Source organism: Eubalaena glacialis, chromosome 7 (genome assembly GCF_028564815.1).
Source record: "Eubalaena glacialis isolate mEubGla1 chromosome 7, mEubGla1.1.hap2.+ XY, whole genome shotgun sequence".
Classification (NCBI taxonomy): Eukaryota; Metazoa; Chordata; class Mammalia; order Artiodactyla; family Balaenidae; genus Eubalaena; species Eubalaena glacialis.
This window is the reverse complement of record NC_083722.1, coordinates 106,938,966-106,962,822: the sequence shown is the minus strand read 5'-3', so window position 1 is coordinate 106,962,822 and position 23,857 is coordinate 106,938,966. Positions and strand designations below refer to the sequence as shown.

Here is a 23,857-nt window from a genome sequence, read left to right as displayed (position 1 = left end):
ATGATTCTCTCCAGGAACAGAGAAAAGCCATCTAGTAAATAAATGAAGTTCTCCTAAAAGAATAAACCGAGTGAGAACTGCCTAGGAAGTTTGAAAGAAAGAAAAAAAAGAGAGAAATAGAAGGGGAAAGCAGATGCGTTTGGGAGCTGTTAACATTTATGCTCCGCAGAGAATCCCCCGAGCAGCATGGCACAGACCTTTATTATAATTACTTTATTATAATTACTCTCCTCCACCTGCGTGGCGCCCAGCCAGCGTCTGCCCTGGTCCTGCCATGACCCTGTCTGATGCTCGGCCGCCCGAATCAGCAGAAACTTCAACACCTGAACAGCTTGGAAGGAGACCCGTTGCTGAGGAGTGGGTGTCCAGGTTGCAAACCCTGAAATAGAAAACCACATGAATGGTGCTCCCTGGAGTTGTACGGGGCTGCAGCTCTGCCTCTGAAGATGCAGAGCAATTGAGGATCTGATGCAGGTGGCAGAGGCGAGGAAAGGAAGAGCGAGCCAGTAGATGGGATGGGGACAACTAGAGAAATATGTGAAAAGAGAACTGAGTGAGACCTTCACCTTACACCCAAACCCAGACAGGTTAGACACTGATAATTTACTGTGAAAGATGAAACTATTAGAACAATTCACAACTAGAAACCTTGTCTTCCTAGTCTGAATAATGGGGGTAAGAGTAGCTACCTCATGGCCTTGTTATGGAGATTAAGAGAGATGATCCAAGTTAGCACAGGGCCTTGCGTTTTAGTCAAAGAGGATTGAGGGATGATTCAGCTGAGAAACTTGCCCAAATCTAGTCACCCCGGGGGTCAGCGGGAAATGGCTGGAGGGGTGTGGCCCCAGGTCATAATCTGGGGATTTCAGGCAAACTGATATCACAGCGGGGGAAAGAGGACGTGTGCATGGATGGAGTCAAGTCCCTTCATCGCGGGCACCGGAGAGTAGTAATTCACAGCGTACACTGTCTGCAGACGCAGCAATTTTAGAAGCAGGAGGAGACAGGTACCAGACTTTCACCCTGGGCTGAACTTCCTTCACCTGGGATCCTTGGCTGGAAGAACCCTACCCAGAGCCCAAGGCGGGCTCTCCCCACAGCACTCAGGACAGCTGGGTTCACAGACTCTGCCCACTTCCCCCTGAGGCAGCCCGAGCATCTCCCTGTTGGAAAGTTCTGCCTTGGACTGAGCTGAAACCAGCTGTCCTCCCCACCCTGCACTTAGCTTCCACCCAGTGGGGGTCCTACTGGTCCACTCTACTAAACTCTCAACAAGAACAACACCCAGCTTACATAATCTCTTCTAGAGAACCAAGGAAATGGGAACACAGCTCACCTTGTTTTATGAGGCCAGCACGACTGTGATACCAAAGTCTGACAAGTAAACACCAAAAAGGAAAATGGCCAGTGAATCTCACTGATGAACTCATGATGTTAAAGTCCTCAGCAAAAAGGTGATGAGAAATAGCCCAGCAAAAAAGATGCAACAGGACAACCCAAGTTGGGTTTATTCCAGAAATGCAAAAATCAATGTAGTTCACCATGTTAACAGATTGAAAAAGAAAAATCACGACCATCTGAGCAGAAGCAGGAAAAACATCTACTTCCATTTATGACTAAAAAGAAAAGAAACACTCGGCAAACTGGGAATAGAAAGGAGCTTCTTTAATCTGGTAAAGATTATCTGCCAAGGAAATTCCCTGGCTGTCCAGTGGCTAGGGCTCGGCGCTTTCACTGCCGGGACCTGGATTCAATCCCTGGTCAGGGAACTAAGATCTCACAAGATTATCTGCCAAAACCCTAGATAAACATTATACCTAACTGTCAAATGTAGACAGCTCTTCCATAAGAGAGAGAGAGAGAGAGAGAGAAACCCCAAAGGGAAGAAAGGATTGGAAAGGAAGAAACAAAACTTACTTGCACCTCCTATAATTGTATACACAGTATCTCCAAAATAATCTACAAATACATTTTTTTTGAATTAGAGAGTTTAGCAAGATTTCTGGATACAAAATCAATGTACAAAATGCAAAAACATTTCTCCAAAAAGCAACCAACATAGCATAATTTTTAAAAATATATATGTGTAGATAGATACAGATATACCATTTAAAATAGCATATAAAATATCAAATAACTAGGAATATATCTAACAAAAGATGTGCAAGACCACCAAGGGACATTAGGACACTGGATCTAAACTGTATCCTAAATAATGAAGAGAGATACCATGTTCATGGAAGTCTAAATACTGCACCCTCCACCCCCAAGGGGCAATAGAGAGCTCAGCAGGAACACCTGGCAGATCAGAGTAACCTGGGCTTATATTCTACCTCCTGTTGCTTCTAAAATGTGTGAGTGACTCTGTTGTGTTCGACCAAGCCCTCTGAACCCCAGTTTCCTCACCTGTAAAACATGGATAGCCATTCCTGTCTAGTTGTGAGGAGTCAATAGATAATAAAGTACTTTGTGGGGGGAGGGGAGGGATAAATTTGGAATTTGGGATTAACAGAAACACACTACTATATATAAAATAAATAAAGAACAAGGACCTAATAGGAAACTATATTCAATACCTGTTTTATATATATATATATATGACTGAATCACTATGCTGTACACCTGAAACATTGTAAATCAACTATACTTAAAAAAAAAAAAAGAAAGAAAGCACTTTGCAGAGTGTTGTATAAAAACAGGGATTCTTATGACTAGCATTTTTGCCCCTTGTTGGTCTAAGGGTAGGGAAAAAGCTCTCTCTCCCAGATTAGGCCAGCTGTGTCTTTGCTTTTGCTCATCAACTTATCATCTAAAGGTACTGTTGAGTGCTTATTCTGTATACAACATTTTTTCATTCAGTGCTCACAGCAACCTATAAGGCGGGTGCTATGTTAGCCCCATTTTACAGATGAGAAAGCTGAGGCTCAAACAAGCAACTTGTCATACATATATTCATTCATTCATTAGACATTCATGAGCCCCTTCTATGTACCAAGAGCTGTGAATACCCTGGTGAGTAAGATGGACATGGTCCCTGCTCTTTTAGAACTGATAGTCAAGGTGGGAAGACAGACAAAAATCATACCACAACTAACAAGCTGGCAGAACTAAGATTCAAACTCAGGTCTGCTGGACATGAGAATCCATGCTTTTAACCACTCCCCGAGGTGCCTTCCTCAACTTCCTCTGTTCCATCCTCTCTGTTGTGATGTAATGGTTTCTAACGTCCACTCTGCTGGCAGCAACAAGTTTCAGTGGGTCTTGCCATCCAAGCTGCTGCACAAATTGAGAGCTGTCAGCTTCGATCCTGGCCCATGTGATTCTCATGCATTATCACTGCAGAATTACAGCAGGGAAGATGAACGCATAAAGAGGAGAGGCATCCTGTACCCCCCTCCCCCCAGCATCAGCAGCATTGTTCCCAATGAGTGTGCGCCTGAGTCCTCTGCCACCAATAACGGCAGAAGTGAGTCACTCACAAGTAAGATACAGGAGCTTTATTATAATTACATCCCAAGATTCAGAAATGCTCAGCGTCACTGTGAAAGGGAGGGCAGCAGGTGACTGGGCTTGAATGATCCTCTGCCAGGTACGTCTTGGATCAGGAGCAATTACAGCTAATGCCCAGCCTGAATGCTAATGAGAATTACTTACAATTGCTTGTAATTCTTTGCCATTTATACTACCTGCTTTTTTCCTTTTCTTTTCCACCCTGGCATTAACCCTGAGAAACAGACACCAGAAGATATGATTAATGGCCATTTTGCAGATGAGGAAATTGATGCTCAAGGTCACTCAGCTCAAAGGGCCAGGGCTAGGGTTCTAATCCTGAACGTTTTTTACTACACCATTCTGTCTTTAAGGGGGAAAAAACCCCAGAACTCTGGATATGTCTTCTCCACCAGGAAGGTGCACAAAATATCAATCTGAAAGGCAGCTGGGGTGGCGTGTTCTGCTGACGTGTTTGCCTTGGTGAGGACAGGGCAGACCTTATGAAATGAACTTCACACCTACCTTCTGCCCTCCCACAACCATCAAGAGGCCCACACTTGTCCCTGAGAAATGACCACGAAGAGAGAACCTGGGCAGAAAGATAAGAAGAATCCTTCTCGTGCCCCACAAGCCAGAAAACTGTCCCAAATCCATGCCCCTCAGAAACATGCCAGAGCATCAAGTTCAAGCTGCAGTGTGAAGGAGTGAGGTTTGCCGTAACAGTGGTAATTATGGTAATGCCCAGCATTTGCTGAGTACCTCATAGAGCACCAGAAGTTTTAAATAAGTTTGCACTGGGACTTGAGGTTTTAGGCTATTTAAAGCTTGAGCCTACACTAAGACTTCTTACATTACATCTAACGCTAGACTACTCGCACTTTATAGACGAAAAAGCAAGAGTCTGAAGGAAGGCAGGCAGGCAGCTCGCAGGTGGCAGAGCCAGGTTACCAAGCTGGGCCTGTCTGACCTTAACAGTAACAACAGTGACAACTAACATTTAAATAGCACTTTTATGTACTGCCTCATAAAAGTGTATTGTATCTAGGTGCTTTATGTGCATGAACACAATTAGTTCTCTCACCAACCCAGTGAGGAATGTGCTAGGAATACTCCCATCCTATAAATGGAACAGAGAGGTGTAGCAACCTGCTCAAGGCCACAGAGCCCATAAGTGACAGTGCTGGGATCTGAGCCAGCTCCAGAATCCACACTTTTGATCTCTTTGCCATGCCTCCTCTTTGTTATAGAAAGGCCACACCACTTCCACCAGGCACTCCTGGATTGTAAAAAGGAAAGCACAAACAGGAACATGGAATTCTGAGCGAGTCCGAGGAAAGAAAGATCAGATACAAGTTCTTCCTACCTCGGACAGTCAGCCAAGGGGGGAGCACTCCCAGCCCAGCGCTGTCCAAACTCCTCTGGGCTGCAGGGGCTTGGAGGCAGCTCCCGCCTCCACCCAGCTCTGAAATCCTGTTCAGGCACTGCTGAGCCATCTCCACCATCTATCCTGGAGGGATTCCCTCTGACACATGAAAATGGTATCAGGCTTCCCTACAGACTTTCCCTCCATCAGGGGAAATACCTCTTGAGACAGCAGGGTAGCCTCAGGCAGCCTCAGGCTTCCATGTGAGGGTCCAACCAGCCCTGGGTCAGATTAGGGAATTTACGTGGGGCTGTCAGGGATTCCTGTGAGTGATAACCACTCAGCAGCAGGCCTCCTACACGACACCTATCACAGAGAAAGGAGAGCGGTGCAGGGGCATCAGGGATCCTGTTGCCTGGCATCTCTCTCTTTTCACCTTTGCTACTGCCAGTCACAAGCAGGAGGGACCTAAGGTCCCATCTACAGCCTGAGTGTCACTGACAATCTGGAAGGAGTCAAGGAAGACCTGTGTTCAAATCCCAACTCCTCCACGGACCAGGTGGGCAACCCCAGGCAAGCTATTTAACCTCTCTGAGCCTCAAAAGACAATCTGTTCAATGAGTCTAGTAATAATAGTGCCCACTTTGCAAGGCTGCTGTGAAAACTAAGTGGGATAATGCATAATGATACTCTGACGGGTCCATTCTCTCTCTCTCGCCCAGTCTCTGTTGGTCCCTGCCTGACTCCAAGATTAAAGCTAAGATTGGGGCATTCAAGACCTCCCTATCAGATCCCCAGCTCTGCTCTCTTTCATGCTCTGCAGACACACTCCATCTGTGCTCCTGTCACAGCGACTTAGCCCCCATCATGGAATGAGTGCCCCAAGTACCTTCCGGCCGGGGGACCTGGTTCACATAGTACTTACCCCCAGCACCATTCCTTCATCATCGGGTTCCCGGCCTGAGGTGGGAGCCCCCTGCCGGAGGACAGCGACCCTGCCTGGAGCATCTCTGCATTACCAGCTCCCAGGCGGAGCGGACACCTCAGAGAGATTAAGGGATTGGGGTGGGGTCTCTTTGGGGGGGTAGGGGAGAGTCACCCAGAGAAGGAAAGAGGTTTCCGTGAAGAACTGCTGCGCTCCAGCTCCTGACTTCCTTGGCTCCTTCCAGAAAAATCGAGAGTAACTTCTGAAATTTGGCTCTCACCTGAAAGGGCAGCCCAACGGGCTTCTGCCACCAGAATCCACTCCCTGACAGTAAGGGCCACTCATCTTTCCACAGGATCCTCCGTGAGGCACAATGAGGAGGTGGTGGTCCGCCCTGGGTTTGCAGCCATGCTGTAGGAGAGCGTGGGCAGTGGTCTCCACACTTCCCACACCAGACCCCTGGTGACGCTGAACCTGGGGCTTGCCCGCATGTGATTAAGTGGTTTGGGTCAGGCTGACTCGGGTTCAAAATCCTGGCTCTCTCCTTAACTCGGTGGTGCTCCTGGTCACAACTTTCCCTCTCTGAGCCTCTTTCCTTCTCCGTAAAATGGGTATAATAATGCCGGTTCATCAAGTTAAAGGGAGAACCGAAAGAGATCACGGATACCCAGTGCCTGGCACATTCAACGCACTCAAGAGATGGGCTCGGACTGTGGGGAACATCAAACTCAGAGCCTAGGGCAGCTCTGAGAAAAATGGAGACTCGCCCTCCCCTGTCGGAGCCGGAGGCAGACGCCTGGGGCGCGCACGGTGGCGAACCCAGGCAAAGCCACAAGTGTGTGCGCGTCGGGGCGGGGGCCAGAGCTGGGTATCAGACAGGGTGCCGCGGAGCCAGCCGCGCTCCGGGACCCTACCCGCGCCGCCCACGGTCGCCAAGGCCACGGAGCGCGCCCACCCCACGCCGGCGGCTCCAGGAGCTCTGCGGCTCCGTGGGGATGCCCAGACCCAAGCCCGGCCACGCACAGCCTCGCCCCGCAGCCGCGGCCGCACTCCAGCCCCTGCCCGCGCCCTGCCCGCGCTCCGCTCCGACTCACCGGCGCCGGCTCCCGGGAAAGTTTGGTGGCGAGGCGGCCGCGGCAGCCAGGCTACTCGGTGCTCGGCGACGGCGGCGGGGGCGCCGAGGGAGCGAACCCGGAGGCGGGGCGCGGTAGGAGGAGTCGCGCCGAGGGGCGCCAGCCCGGAAGGCGGGAGGAGGCGGAGACCTGGGCCCCCGGGCCCTCAGTGCCCCCGCCTCCCGCTCTGTGCTCTTAGGCCGCCGCCCTCTCCGCGCACGCTGGAAGGGGAGCGAGGGGGCGCCACGGGCTCGGACCCCTTCTCCCACACCTGCCCCAGGGTCAAAGCTGCTCCCGCAGAGCGCCCCGGCCTCCGGCTCTGCACGGTGCGGAGGTTCCTCGGGTCTGGAGGGAGAGGTTGAAAGCAGGGTCAGAACCCTGGCGAGAACGTCCTCCCCGCCACACACACACACCTGAGGGCAGACAGAAATAGATGAGTCAAACTAAAGCAGAGAGAGAGAGAGTCAGAGATGCGATGAACCACAGCCCGACTGACAAAGACATCTAGTGACACCCCACTTCTCCGTGTCCCTGCCAGAGAGGCCAACCTAGGAAAAGACAGACAAAGCCAGGCAAAGACTGGGATTGACAGATAGGGACCCTCCCCCTAGAGCTTCCACGGGGAACTAGAGAGACCCCCAAGGTCTAGAACCCCACACCCCTCCCCTGTTTCTCCCCAGCCGCTCAAATGAGCTCGTTTCAAAATTCAGTGTGTTCCAATTAGCATCCTGAAGCCTAAGGATGGGGGTGTGGTTCTTCTGCAGGTCTCCTCTGCCCCTGACTCTAGGAGCCTGAGAATTCTTACTGGCTGCCTTCATTTCCAGAGCTGGGGAAGAGAAGTAGATTTTCCCCTCTCTCCTCAGCGCCAGGAAAACTCCACTGGAACCGCTCAACTGTTATCTTATCTCAACACTCCAAAAGAGACACTCAAACTGAGTGGGAGAGGTGGGTGTTTGAGAAGGAGGGAGGGAATTCCCTGGCGGTCCAGCGGTTAGGACTCCCTGCTTTCACTGCAGGGGGCACGGGTTTGATCCCTGGTCTGGGAACTGAGATCCCGCATGGCCCGCCTCGCGTCCAAAAAAAAAAAAAAAAAAAAAAAAAGAAGAAGGAGGGAACTGGGAGGGGTGGCTGTGTGTGGGTTTGGGGATATTTCATTTCATGGGGGTATCTTAGCCTCTTCTGAGTAGAGGGAAATTCCACTCAGTGGTGGTGAAATGGTGTAGAGCCAGTTTGAGGCCCAGCTTCATGAGCTGTGTATGGTACATGAGTGATCTCTCTTTCCCGCCTCAGTGTCCACATCTGTAAAATGAGGGTTAATTAAAACAGCTGCCACTGTGCCATGCACTTTTCTAAATGCTGCAGGTGCTTACTTATTTAATCCTCACAACACCCTGAAAAGGCAGGAACTATTATTATCACTATTTTGCACAGAAGAAAACTGGGGTACAGAGAGGTTAAGTAACTTACTCAAGGTCACACAGGAGAACTGGGAATCCAACCTATGCAGCCCGGCTACAAGATCCAAAGTCGTAATTAGTGTACTGTAATCTTCAACTTGATGGGGCTGCTGGTAAGTTCCATGAGGTCATTTATGTAAAGGACTTAGCAAGTGCTCCATAAATGGTAGCTGACAGACCACTGAGCCTGTCTACAAGGTGGGGATTAAAGGGCTGATGGTAATGCCCAGAAACAGGAGACTTTGGATTCTGGATAACTGACAGACCATGTTACTATCCTGGGCCCCAGCTCTGACTTTCATGAATCTGAGAGGCAAAGGATTCCCCATTTGTTCCTCTGACCAGCCCCCTGTGCATTAGCATAACCCCACAACCAGGACTCACCCTGAATCCACAGTAAGCCCCCTCCCATTCCCTGGTGAGTCTCCAGGGCCCCCATATTTTACACTTTACCAGACTGATACACCCTTTGGAACTGAGTTAGCACTTGTGGTAGCAACTGTTATAAGCTTTTTAAATTTTTTTAAATTTTTAAAATTTTATTTATTTTTTTATACAGCAGGTTATTAGTTATCCATTTTATACATATTAGTGTATATATGTCAATCCCAATCTCCCAATTCATCACACACACACACCCCCTCCCCCCCCGCCGCTTTCCCCCCTTGGTGACCATACGTTTGTTCTCTATATCTATGTCTCAATTTCTGCCCTGCAAACCAGTTCATCTGTACGATTTTTCTAGGTTCCACATATATGCGTTAATATACGATATTTGTTTTTCTCTTTCTGACTTATTTCACTCTGCATGACAGTCTCTAGATTCATCCACGTCTCAACAAATGACCCAATTTCGTTCCTTTTTATGGTTGAGTAATATTCCACTGTATATATGTACCATATCTTCTTTATCCATTCGTCTGTTGATGGGCATTTAGGTTGCTTCCATGACCTGGTTATTGTAAACAGTGCTGCAATGAACATTGGGGTGCATGTGTCTTTTTGAATTACGGTTTTCTCTGGGTATATGCCCAGTAGTGGGATTGCTGAGTCATATGGTAATTCTACTTTTAGTTTTTTAAGGAACCTCCATACTGTTCTCCATAGTGGCTGTATCCATTTACTTTCCCACCAACAGTGCAAGAGGGTTCCCTTTTCTCCACACCCTCTCCAGCATTTGTTGTTTGTAGATTTTATGATGATGCCCATTCTAACTGGTGTGAGGTGATACCGCATTGTAGTTTTGATCTGCATTTCTCTAATAATTAGTGATGTTGAGCAGCTTTTCATGTGTTTCTTGGCCATCTGTATGTCCTCTTTGGAGAAATGTCTGTTTAGGTCTTCTGCCCATTTTTGGATTGGGTTGTTTTTTTTTTTTAATATTGAGTTGCATGAGCTATTTATATATTTTGGAGATTAATCCTTTGTCCGTTGATTCATTTGCAAATATTTTCTCCCATTCTGAGGGTTGTCTTTTCATCTTGTTTATGGTTTCCTTTGCTTTGCAAAAGCTTTTAAGTTTCATTAGGTCCCATTTGTTTATTTTTGTTTTTATTTCCATTACTCAAGGAGGTGGATCAAAAAAGATCTTGCTGTGATTTATGTCAAAGAGTGTTCTTCCTATGTTTTCCTCTAAGAGTTTTACAGTGTCTGATCTTGCATTTAGGTCTCTAATCCATTTTGAGTTTATTTTTGTGTATGGTGTTAGGGAGTGTTCTAAGTTCATTCTTTTACATGGAGCTGTCCAGTTTTCCCAGCACCACTTATTGAAGAGACTGTCTTTTCTCCACTGTATATTTTTGCCTCCTTTGTCATAGATTAGTTGACCATAAGTGTGTGGGTTTATCTCTGGGCTTTCTATCCTGTTCCATTGATCTATATTTCGGTTTTTGTACCAGTGGCATATTGTCTTGATTACTGTAGCTTTGTAGTATAGTCTGAAGTCAGGGAGTCTGATTCCTCCAGCTCCATTTTTTTCCCTGAAGACTGCTTTAGCTATTCGAGGTATTTTGTGTCTCCATACAAATTTTAAGAGTTTTTGTTCTAGTTCTGTAAAAACTGCCATTGGTAATTTGATAGGAATTGCATTGAATCTGTAGATTGCTTTGGGTGGTATAGTCATTTTCACAATATTGATTCTTCCAATCCAAGAACATGGTATGTCTCTACATGTCTGTTCGTATCATCTTTAATTTCTTTCATCAGTGTCATAGTTTTCTGCATACAGGTCTTTTGTTTCCCTAGGTAGGTTTATTCCTAGGTATTTTGTTCTTTTTGTTGCAATGGTAAATGGGAGTGTTTCCTTAATTGCTCTTTCTGATTCTTCATCATTAGTGTATAGGAATGCAAGAGATTTCTGTGCGTTCATTTTGTATCCTGCAACTTTACCAAATTCATTGATTAGCTCTAGTAGTTTTCTGGTGGCATCTTTAGGATTCTCTATGTATAGCATCATGTCATCCGCAAACAGTGTCAGTTTTACTTCTTCTTTTCCAATTTGTATTCCTTTTATTTCTTTTTCTTCTCTGATTGCCGTGGCTAGGACTTCCAAAACTATGTTGAATAACAGTGGGTGAGAGTGGACATCCTTGTCTTGTTCCTGATCTTAGAGGAAATGCTTTCAGTTTTTCACCATTGAGAATGATGTTTGCTGTGGGTTTGTCATATATGGCCTTTATTATGTTGAGGTAGGTTCCCTCTATGCCCACTTTCTGGAGAGTTTTTATCATAAATGGGTGTTGAATTTTGTCAAAAGCTTTTTCTGCATCTATTGAGATGATCATATGGTTTTTCTTCTTCAATTTGTTAATATGGTGTATCACATTGATTGATTTGCACATATTGAAGACTCCTTGCATCCCTGGGATAAATCCCACTTGCTCATGGTGTATGATCCTTTTAATGTGTTGTTGGATTCTGTTTGCTAGTATTTTGTTGAGGATTTTTGCATCGATATTCATCAGTGATATTGGTCTGTAATTTTCTTTTTTTGTAGTATCTTTGTCTGGTTTTGGTATCAGGGTGATGGTGGCTTCATAGAATGAGTTTGGGAGTGTTCCTTCCTCTGCAATTTTTTGGAAGAATTTGAGAAGGATGGGTGTTAGCTCTTCTCTAAATGTTTGATAGAATTTGCCTGTGAAGCCATCTGGTCCTGGACTTTTGTTTGTTGGAAGATTGTTAATCACAGTTTCAATTTCATTACTTGTGATTGGTCTGTTCATATTTTCTATTTATTCCTGGTTCAGTCTTGGAAGGTTATACCTTTCTAAGAATTTGTCCATTTCTTCCAGGTTGTCCATTTTATTGGCATAGAGTTGCTTGTAGTAGTCTCTTAGGATGCTTTGTATTTCTGCGGTGTCTGTCGTAACTTCTCCTTTTTCATTTCTAATTTTATTGATTTGAGTCCTCTCCCTCTTTTTCTTGATGAGTCTAATCGTTTATCAATTTTGTTTATCTTCTCAAAGAACCAGCTTTTAGTTTTATTGATCTTTGCTATTGTTTTCTTTGTTTCTATTTCATTTATTTCTGCTCTGATCTTTATGATTTCTTTCCTTCTACTGTCTTTGGGTTTTGTATCTTCTTCTTTCTCTAGTTCCTTTAGGTGTAAGGTGAGATTGTTTATTTGGGATTTTTCTTGTTTATTGAGGTAGGCTTGTATTGCTACAAACGTCCCTCTTAGAACTGTTCTTGCTGCATCCCATAGGTTTTGGATCATCGTATTTTCACTGTTATTTGTCTCTAGGTATTTTTTGATTTCCTCTTTGATTTCTTCAGCGATCTCTTGGTTATTTAGTAACGTATTGTTTAGCCTCCATGTGTTTGTGTTTTTTACGTTTTTTTCCCTGTAACTGATTTCTAATCTCATAGTGTTGTGGTCAGAAAAGATGCTTGATATGATTTCAATTTTCTTAAATTTACTGAGGCTTGATTTGTGACCCAATATGTGATCTATCCTGGAGAATATTCCGTGCGCACTTGAGAAGAAAGTGTAATCTGCTGTTTTTGGATGGAATGTCCTATAAATATCAATTAAATCTATCTGGTCTATTATGTCATTTAAAGCTTGTGTTTCCTTATTAATTTTCTGTTTGGATGATCTGTCCATTGGTGTAAGTGAGGTGTCAAATTCCCCACTATTATTCTGTTACTGTCGATTTCCTCTTTTATAGCTGTTAGCAGTTGCCTTATGTATTGAGGTGCTCCTATGTTGGGTGCATATATATTTATAATTGTTATATCTTCTTCTTGGATCGATCCCTTGATCATTACATAGTGTCCTTCCTTGTCTCTTGTAACAGTCTTTATTTTAAAGTCTATTTTATCTGATATGAGTATTGCTACTCCAGCTTTCTTTTGATTTCCATTTGCATGGAATATCTTTTTCCATCCCCTCACTTTCAGTCTGTATGTGTCCCTAGGTCTGAAGTGGGTCTCTTGTATGTAGACAGCGTATATATGGGTCTTGTTTTTGTATCCATTCACCGAGCCTGTGTCTTTTGGTTGGAGCATTTAATCCATTCACATTTAAGGTAATTATCAATATGTATGTTCCTATTACCATTTTCTTAATTGTTTCGGGTTTGTTTTTGTACATCCTTTTCTTCTCTTGTGTTTCCCACTTTGAGAAATTCCTTTAGCATTTGTTGTAGAGCTGGTTTGGTGGTGCTGAATTCTCTTAGCTTTTGCTTGTCTGTAATGCTTTTGATTTCTCCATCGAATCTGAATGAGATCCTTGCTGGGTAGAGTAATCTTGGTTGTAGGTTCTTCCCTTTCATCACTTTAAATATGTCATGCCACTCCCTTCTGGCTTGTAGAGTTTCTGCTGAGAAATCAGCTGTTAACCTTATGGGAGTTCTCTTGTATGTTATTTGTCATTTTTCCCTTGCTGCTTTCAAGAATTTTTCTTTGTCTTTAATTTTTGCCAATTTGATTACTATGTGTCTCGGCGTGTTTCTGCTTGGGTTTATCCTGTATGGGACTCTCTGTGCTTCCCGGACTTGAGTGGCTACTTCCTTTCCCATGTTAGGGAAGTTTTCGACTATAATCTCTTCAAATATTTTCTCGGGTCCTTTCTCTCTCTCTTCTCCTTCTGGGACCCCTACAATGCGAATGTTGTTGCATTTAATGTTGTCCCAGAGGTCCCTTAGGCTGTCTTCACTTCTTTTCATTCTTTTTTCTTTATTCCGTTCCACAGCAGTGAATTCCACCATTCTGTCTTCTGGGTCACTTATTCGTTTTTCTGCCTCAGTTATTCTGCTATGGATTCCTTCTAGTGTAGTTTTCATTTCAGTTATTGTATTGTTCATCTCTGTTTGTTTGTTCTTTAGTTCTTCTAGGTCTTTGTTAAACATCTCTTGCATCTTCTTGATCTTTGCCTCCATTCATTTACCGAGGTCCTGGATTGTCTTCACTATCATTATTCTGAATTCTTTTTCTGGAAGGTTGCCTATCTCCACTTCATTTAGTTGCTTTTCTGGGGTTTTATCTTGTTACTTCATCGGGTACATAGCCCTCTGCCTTTTCATCTTGTCTTTCTGTGAATGTGGTTTTTGTTCCACAGGCTGCAGGACTGTATTTCTTCTTGCTTCTGCTGTCTGCCCTCTGGTGGATGAGGCTATCTAAGAGGTTTGTGCAAGTTTCCTGATGGGAGGAACTGGTGGTGGGTAGAGCGGGGTGTTGCTCTGGTGGGCAGAGCTCAGTAAAACTTTAATCCGTTTGTCTGCTGATGGGTGGGGCTGGGTTCCCTCCCTGTTGGTTGTTTGGCCTGAGGCAACCCAACACTGGAGCCTACCCAGGCTCTTTGGTGGGGCTGATGGTGGACTCTGGGAAGGCTCACACCAAGGAGTACTTCCCAGAACTTCTGCTGCCAGTGTCCTTATCCTCACGGTGAGACAAAGCCACCCCCTGCCTCTGCAGGAGACCCTCCAACACTAGCAGGTAGGTCTGGTTCAGTCTCCTGTGGGATCACTGCTCCTTCCCCTGGGTCCTGATGCACACACTCCTTTGTGTGTGCCCTCCAAGAGTGGAATCTCTGTTTCCCCCAGTCCTATCATAAAGTCCTGCAATCAAATCCCGCTAGCCTTCAAAGTCTGATTCTCTAGGAATTCCTCCGCCCGTTGCCGGACCCTCAGGTTGGGAAGCCTGACGTGGGGCTCAGAACCTTCACTCCAGTGGGTGGACTTCTGTGTTATAAGTGTTCTCCAGTTGGTGAGTCACCCACCCAGCAGTTACGGGATTTGATTGTATTGTGATTGCACCCCTCCTACTGTCTCACTGTGGCTTCTCCTTTGTCTTTGGATGTGGGGTATCTTTTTTGGTGAGTTCCAGTGTCTTCCTGTCAATGACTGTTCAGCAGTTAGTTGTGATTCCAGTGCTCTTGCAAGAAGGAGTGAGAGCACATCCTTCTACTCTGCCATCTTGAACCAATCACAACTGTTATATAAACTCTTGAGGAAATGCATTTCTGGTCTCTACATCTGATAGGAGTGAAGGGGGAAAAATACCTCGGAAATGGGTGGGTCTATATCCATCCCCTCTCTCCTTTCTGCAACTCAGCAAAGGCTTGATTATTTCAAATTCCTCTCCAAAGTTTCACTTCCTGGGCTGGTTTTAGGCCCGCTAAGTCCATAGTGATCAGCATTTTTAGAAACATCAGCATTTGAGAAACAGTATGTCAGACATTATTTGAAGCCCCTGGTGACCAGGGTATGTGTTGTTTTCTTGTGCCATTTGAAACTGATGTATCATGAGATAACTCAGGCCATATCCTGGGTGTGTGGGGTGGAGAGGGAGTAGCCAACTTACTAAGAATATACAGACAGCAGAAGAAAAATGGTTAGCCCTTTTGTCAGACTTACTCTGTGTCAGGCTATTCTAAGAGTGTTACATAATCTAATTTATCTGCTCACAACAATCCCATGAGGTAGGTACTATTATCATCCTATTTTGCAGATGAGAAAACTGAGGCACAAAGAGATGAGGAGACTTGTTCAGAGAATACAGCCAGTGAGTCACTTCAAGATCAGACAGGTAGGAAGCAGCTGAACCGGGTCTGGAACCTGGATCAGTCTGGCTCCACAAGCCTATTCCTACTTCTGTGGTTTGTGAAAGAAAACTAAAAAGGGGGAACCACTTGAGCCCCTGCGTAGAGACTAGAGGTATGGATTAAAAAGAAGTAGAGATAAATTACAAGTTTGGGATTAACATATACACACCATTATATATAAAATAGGTAAAAAACAAGGACCTACTGTATAGCACAGGGAACTATACGCAATATCTTGTAATAACTTATAATGGAAAAGAATCTGAAAAAGAATATATGTATAATGAATCACTTTGCTCTACACTTGAAACTAACACAACATTGTAAGTTAATTATACTTTAATTTAAAAAAGAAGTAGATTAAAAATATCTACTCTGCCACTTGTTAGTTCTCTGCTTACTTTGCTTCTCTGAGCCTCAGTTTCCTCACCTGTAAATGAGAATAATAACGCCTATGCCACGTCCAGGATTTTAGTGATGATCTTTTGGTTGCAGGGTACATTAAACCCACTTATAACTAGCTTTAGCCAAAAGGGGCTTTAAACTGAAAACTGCAGGAAGTCATTCTGGATTCAGACACAGTCCATGTCAGAAGCTTAAGGGAAGTTGTCATAAATCTGTCTCCCTCTATCTCTTGACTGTTTGCTTTTGTATCAGTTTTATTAGCAGGCTGGGTCTCTCCACAGGGACGCAGAAATGGCCAGTTAAGCAATCGCAAGCCAAGAGATCACTTCCTTCCCCAAACCTCCAGCAAAAATCCTAGGGTTGACTCCCATTGGCCTGGCTTGGGTCACATGCCCAGCCCTGAAACCATCATGGTTGCTCTGATTGGCCAAACCTGAGTCACATGCTTACAACTGAAGGGGAGGGGTCAGCCCCTCCCAAGTCACAAGGACTAGAAGTGGGTAAGGGATGGTTTTGTAAAAGAAAATCAGGGTGCTATTAGCAAAACAACAGGGCATCGGTGCTGGACAGGCACAGATGTCTACTTCCTCACAGAGCCATTGTGTGTTAAATTCTCTTATGTGTGCAAAGTATTTGGCTCTGGTGGGTGCTCAGGAACTGAGTCCCTCCATTCTTTCCTCTCCTCTAAGAAACAGTATACACATCCCACCAAATCTAGGCCAACTGCTTCCTTGTTCACGTGGGGAAACTAAGACGGTCCAGAGAAGGGAGGGGACTTGCCCAAGGTGACCCAGCAACCAGCCACAGTACCCAGCTGATCAGTCATAGAATCTGTGTCTTTTGACCTGAAACAAATCTCAGTTAAAGTCTTAGCTGAGAACACTGAGAACCCCTACTAACCAAGGGAGCTATCTTCTCATTTGCACAGGGGAGACTGGAAAACTGCAAAGCGCTTAAGGCCCAGAGGAAATGATGCCACTCACATTGGGCTCCAACTGTGCACCACGCTGTGGACTGGCAGATCTGGCAGAGTGCCAGTCCAGCTCCCCACCCATCACGTTAGGAACCTGGCCACTTCCTCAGGAGACTGCACTCTGGAGGCTGAGAGACCCAAGTGGGCATTTTTCATACGCCTGCCCAAAGTAGGCAAGATGGCCCTTCCCTTGTTTACTTTCCTGGTTAGTTTGTGAGAGCAGCTGTGCCTCCTTCAGGGCTAAAGTAGACCAAGTAGCACGCATGTGATTTAGAGTTGTCAAAATTGATCCTTTCAACTTGACCCTTGACTCAGTTCTAGAGTTTCTGGCCTTGGGCAGGTAGTCTAACTTCTCCACTCTAAATTAATTAGACTGGCATGCTGTGAAGCTCTCTGTGTCAAGGAATGTGAGCAAGAATGGCACACATCAAGCTGGAATGACAAGACTGCTCCCTCCATCCCCCCTCAAGTAAAGCACATCGGTTTTGTGTACACACTGCTGCAGGGAGTGTACCTTGCTACAGGCTTCCTGGAGGGTAATTTGGAGCCAGATGTTGAGAGCTTTAAAAATGTTCAGACTATTATTCCATAGTCTAAGCATGTTTCCTGAGAAAATAATCATGGCTATCACCAAGATATGCATAAAGATGTTCATCGCAGGATTGCATATAATAGTAAAAGACTGAAAAGAATCCAGATGTCTAACCATAGGGGATTGGTCAAATAAATTATGGTACATCGATAGAGTGAGCTATTACACAGATAAGATCATATTAGAGAATACAGAATTATGTGAAAACTGATTATAATATGAATGTTAAAGGAGCAAGTTATAAGTGACTAGGTATGCATAAACTCATTTTGTGAAAAAATATACATATTTATGTATTAAAGAGCTTAAAGTGGCGTATCAGGGATAGATGGGAAGGAGAAAAAAATTTGTGGGTGCTTTCGGTTTTCACTTATCTGTATGTTTTCTAACATTTCATTAATAAATTTGTATTACTTTGTTAATTAGGAAAAATGCCCAGTAATTTTTATAAAAGGGTTTGTGTTGGTTTCCTTTTTAAAAAGCACTTTCACTTATTAAAAGATCACAATCAGAAGTGAGGTTAAATTGATATCTCTCTCCCTCTCTCTCTCTCTCTCTGTTTCTCTATCTCTGGCTAGGATGTGTGGAGAGGAATGGGGAACTGAAGGCTGGAAGAGCAGCAACAGCTACAGAGCGATACAGTGCAAGAAGGGGTTGCACCAGGAGGCTGTACCCATTTGCTGTATGACCCTGGGCAAGTCACTCAACATCTCTGGGCCTCAGTTGCTACCTCCACAAAATGAAGTGTTTGGTTACATTATCTCTGGAGTTCTTTCCAATGCGGAAATTCTAGTATGGATAAGTTCTGTGACCTCCAGTGAACGTTCATATATGCTCCAGGGGAACATGTAATGGCCCAGAAATGTGTTCAGCATAAATTATTTTTGTCTCTCCAGCCCTGTGAGACTGTGGAAAACTCTGCTTGGCCTCTCTGTGGCTTAGCATCTGCTTTCTGCTCAGTCTCTCCATCCAGCTACTTTGAAATTGGCAAATTCATGGAAAAGCACCTAGAATATCGGGCTCACCTCCACGTGTTTCTCTTACTCTGGGATCTTGATCCCTCAAGTCCTGGCTTCCTGGATAGCTCTTTGAAGCCTTCTAACAGATTTTATTTTTCTTTTCAACAATTTTATCTAGGTTTTCTAGTTGTTTATTGAGAGGATTGATCTCTACAAGCTAGTATGTCATGGACGGAAGCACAAATCACTTCATATGTTAGTAAGTGAAACAGCTGTTTATAGAATGGTATGTACAGTGGGTTCTATTTATATGCAAAGTATATATATGTGTTTATACAGAAGAATCAGAGAAAGAACAAAAGCTATACACAGTACCTAACTGGCAAGGTTTTCATTTTTTAACATAAATATTTCCAATTTTATATAACGAACACTGAGTATGTCCAAACTGGGATTGACTTTTGAGGTCATTTATACCCATTTTGAAAATGAGGAAACTGAGGACAAGAACATTTAAATTTATTTCATTTTAACAATTACTGGAGGCTTGTTGTGGGCAGAGAACCATACAAGGGGAATCAGGACTTCCAAAAAAATGTAATACCTAGTTACCTATTCCTCCATTAGAAGTGTCTCCAATGTGTGCTAGACTTTGGGATATGAGGATGCAGATGACAAGAATCTGCCCTCAAGAAATTCTAGCTGTGGAGATAGATATTCAAATAAACCATCCCAGATATGATGTGATAAATACTAAACTGATGATATGGCAGAGACTGATTTTCTTCTTAATAGCCATTCTCTCAACATCCAACTAAAAGACTGTATTTCCCAGCCTCCCTTGTAGTGAGTTGTGGTCATGTGACAAAATTTTGGTCCATGAGATGTAAGGGGAAATGTTGTGGGGGTTTCTGGGAAGTCTTTTTAAAGGGAACAGCCAATCTCCTTTTCTTTTCTCTGCTACTTGGAATGTAGATGCAATGGCTGGAGCTTTAGTAACCCTTTTGACCTACACTGTCACCTTGTGAAGGGATCCCAATACTAGGATGATGGAACAGATAAGATAGCCTTAGTCACCAACACAATGGAGCTGCTCTATCAGCCCTGGATTATATATCTTTATGCTTATTTTACATAAGAAAGAAACAAACTTCTTATTTCTTATGCCACTATTATTTAGGATTTTCTCTTACATGCAGATAAACAAAATCCTTACTTATACAAATCCTAAAAATAAAGTGTTATGGGAGCAAAGGAGTGAAGGAGGGAAGAATGAATATTTCCATTCTTGAGCATCAAGTAAGTCAGAGTAGGTGTGGAGGTTGTGAAGAGTTCACCAGTGAGATGGGCAGGGATTAAAGAGGAAGAGTGGCCCATGCAGGGAGCATGGGCACAGGGCTGGGAATGGGCACAGGGGTGTTGGAATCATGCAGCCTGGATTCAAATCCCATCACAATCACGTCAGTGCTCTATGCCTCAGTTTCCCCATCTGTAAAATGGGGGTAATAATAGTGTCAGCCTCATCGGCTTGTAGTGAGGATTACATGAGTTAATATCTGTAAAGTGCCTGGTGCCTGGTGAGTGCTCAGTAAATTCTGGCTGTTAATGCGCTTATCTGCAAAATGGGATAATCATAGTCTGACCTCTTATGGCAGCCAATGTGGATAACATAGCACAGGGCTTTACCCATAGTAGGTGCTCAGCCGTGTAGCCCTCTTTCTTTCCTTGCCCTCAGGGAGCTTACAATCAATATTTAACAAATTTTCACCAAGCCCCTACTCTGGGCTAGGAGGTCGCTGATTCCAGGATGAATCAGACCTTATCCCTGACCTCCAGTTACTCACAGTCTCAAGGAGAGGAAAGGAATATAAAGAGACAAGCATAATACCATGTGGAAAGTGCAACAGTGGTCCAAGTTCAGTCCATGAGCTCAGGTGAGCAAGAAAGTTAACTTTATTTTGGTTAAACGAGCTCAGTCTCTGCTATGATCTCCCATATTGGGTGGGAAACCTTAATCTCAGGAGAGTTGAGATTTTCCTATTTCTCTGGGGGTGGTGTCTCAGTTCTAGGGATCTTGTGGGGAGCATCTGGGGTGCATCGTCACTTATCCACGCTGACATCTGTTGAGACATCTTTATTCCTATCTGAGAAGGGGTCACCCACCCACGCAGGCCACTGCTAAGTTGTCCCTTGTTCTGAAGTCTCATGCCCTCTCTCAGCTGCTTCCAGGGCCCTTCCAAGTCCACAGGAACCATTGCTCAGCTCCCATGGCCCCCAGGGCACAGGGAACTCTGTTAGACATATGAGATTCTTCTGCCCAGCCACACACAGCCATTTTTCTACTAGAGAGTCTGCCTAGGAGAAGAGCACAAGTCCTTTCCACATTTAATTTCCTTGAACTTATCTGGGGATTCTGTGGTCTCTCCAAGTTTAGGGCTGTGCCCCTAGAAGAGGCAGGTTCTACTCTTACTTTCCTCAGGGGTTACACCATCCATATCCCCCTTTGCTGATGCTCCAGCCCTCTCCTCACTCTTCTCTAGAAACTTTTGTCTAGTTTCAGGGCGGCAGAACCTTATCTTAAACCCCCTGCATTTTCCCATATCAATCATGTCATCAATGCACAAAAGCCTTTTCCTGTTGCCCTGAGACCCTAGATTTTTGAAACTCAAAAACCAGGAAAAGATTCTGATTTCTCTTTTTCTGCAGGGCCAGAAAAGGACAGTAGCCTTGAAACAATAGCTTACTATTTTTTTGTTGTAATGGTGGCGGCAGGGGGTTACATGTAAGACTTCTGGGTAACAGAAATTAGCAAGAATGAAAAACAACCCAATGAGCTCCCTCCATTTCCCCCTGCCCCCAGAATAGCTGGAAGTAAGAAGACTGACAACATCAAGTGTTGGCCAGGATGTGGAGCCACTGGAACTCTGGGAATGCAAAATGGTATAGGCACTTTGGAACACCACTTGGCAACTTTAATAAACATAGATCTACCTTATGATCCAGAAATTCCACTCCTAGGTATATCTCCAAGAGAAATGAAAACATATGTCTACAAAAGACAGTGCATAAATCATAACAACTTTATTCATAATAGCCCAAACTAGAAACCACCCAAATGTCCATCAACAGGAGTTTGAAAAACCAAATTTTGGTAAGTTCATACTATGGGATACCACACAACCATAAAAGTAGATGAACTATTGCTGTCCACAAAACACAAAAGTCAAAATCATCATTCTGAATAAAAGAAACCAAACACAAAAGAGTAAATATTATATAATTCTATCAATACTTATATGAAGTCCAGTAACTGGCAGAACTAGTCTATAGTTTTAGAAGTGGTTACCTCTTGGGGAGAAGGAGGGTGACTGTTATTGACCTAGGAGGGGCACTGGAAGTGAGTGCTGGAAAAGTTCTAAACTTTGATCTTTGGGATGATAACACAGGTATATAGATAGGTAAAATTTTTAATATTTGTGCATTTTACCATATGTAAATTATACCTCAGTTTTAAGAAATCAAATTTTCCTTTAAAACACAGAGGCTAACATTTCAAAAATAATATGCTACGCTGGTGCCACAAAGAGGTAAGCCCACAGCACTCTTTGAAAGCCCAGGAGAGGCAGTAACCGCACAAAAAGGAAGAGATGTGTGTGCCTGATGATATTGCTTGGGTTCCTAGATCCAGCCACGCCTGAAGACTAACCTGGACTTTTCATCTATGTGAGCCAATGGATTCTATTCCTACAATAATTGTTTGAGTTGGCTTTTTGCCACTTGTAACTGAAAGAGTTCTAATGAATATAGGCTCCACTAAAAAGCTTTTATATGGATACAGAGCATCTATTTGGGATGATTTAAATTTATGGAAATGGATAGTGGGGATATGAATTGTGAATGTACTTAATGCCAGTGAATTGTACACTTAAAAATGGATAAATGATAAATTTAATGTTATGTATATTTTACCATAATAAAAAATGTTAATAAAAACCTTTAAAAATATGCAAATAGAGAGACAGGCAATGTCATTATGAAAGATATGCATTTTGAGATGGAGCTTGAAAGATAACTGAACAAGATCTGGTTCAGAGAGGCAAAGTATTTCAGGTGAAGGAACAGGGTGAACAAACCCTTGGAGGGAGGAAAGTAAAGAGAGCATTCAGGGATGGTGAGAAGCTGAGATGTCCTGAGCAAGCTGGAGATCATGGGAGATGGGTCTGGAAGGTAGACTGGGGCCCAGATTGGGAGCGCCTTGAATGCCAGGGTGAGGGAGTTTATGTTAACCCAACCAGAGGTCAATTCCCATTGTCTAGAAAAGGCATTGGAAGTTCCAAGGCTGTTTGGGAAAAATTCATGGAGAATTTAAGGAATGGCTTCTGGGGCCCAAGCTCCAGGTTGCCTTTCCTGGCAACCGGCTCCCCTGGAGCCAACTTCCATGTCCCACTAGCCCTGCAAGATAGATGGCTGGTGAGCTCAGGGACTGGTGATACAGGGTGTCCCTGCCTTCCACGTCCCAGTCTGGGTTGTCTGGAGGTCTTGGCCAAAAATAACCCAGACCCTTGCCCTCTGCAACCCACTCCCCACACAACAGGAAGAGGGCCCTTTTGACACACAGCAAGCCGCTCTTATTGAAAACCCTCCAAAGGATTCCCAACTCACTTAGAATTCAGCCCACATACCTCCTACACCCCTCTGTCCTCATCTCTCACCCTTGTGCCTGGACTTACTCCCTCCAACCAACCTGGCATCCCTGTTGTAAGCAAACACAGCAAACTTTTGTCCTGACTTGGGGCCTTTGCCTTCTGTTCCCTCTGCCTGGGATGCTTGTACTCCCATCTCCCCAGAGACACCTCATCATCATTCAGTCTGTGCTCAGTTGTTGCTCTTTGGAGAAGGCTTCCCTGGATAAAGTCATGCTCCACCAATCGCTTCACCCTTCATAGTTCACAGGCTGTCTGTAGTGGTCTTTTTCCTGGTTTGTTTGTTGTCTCTCAGTCTCCATTTGGATGTGAACAGCTGGAAGGTAGGGATTCTGTCACGTTCTAGCTCTGTCTCCAGCACTTAGCACAGTGCCGGGCCCATAGTAGGTACTCAATAAATGATAACTGAATGAATGAACTATTCACACAGTCAAGGTCCTTACAGGCAATTCTGCAAATGGGGAAGTTGAGCCCAGAGAGGAAGAGGGACTTATCAAAGGCATTCTGCAAATCAGTGTCAGAGATAGATCTTGACCCAGGATTTCTGGCTGCAAGTTCAGTTCATTTTCTGTAATTCCCCTCCACCTCCTTTTGCTAAAAGAGTTGCCAAGCTTCAGTGATTTCCCCCTGTGATGCAAGCATCCCAGAACAGAAAAGGTAGTGAACTAGAAGCCAGGATGCTTCGGAGCTAGATCTAGCTCTGCCACCCACACACCTTCCAGACTGTGAGTCTCCTTGAGGGCAAAGGCATCACCAGCATCTAGCACACTCATAGTACAGCAGGTGCTTAGACAAGGGTTGTTGAATGAATAAGTGATTGCTTACATGGAG

At 44.4% G+C, this 23,857-nt stretch overlaps 1 protein-coding gene and 1 pseudogene across 1 annotated transcript in view; one reads left to right on the top strand and one right to left on the bottom strand.

The window, feature by feature from the left end:
• The window catches only part of ATG7 (autophagy related 7), a 333,595-nt gene extending 326,672 nt beyond the window's left edge, over positions 1-6,923 (bottom strand). The window contains exon 1 of the mRNA XM_061197268.1: positions 6,875-6,923. The gene's annotated coding sequence lies outside the window, so the exon portion shown is untranslated. The remainder of the gene's footprint in view (positions 1-6,874) is intronic.
• The window catches only part of LOC133095777 (store-operated calcium entry-associated regulatory factor-like), a 102,980-nt pseudogene continuing 85,658 nt past the window's right edge, over positions 6,536-23,857 (top strand).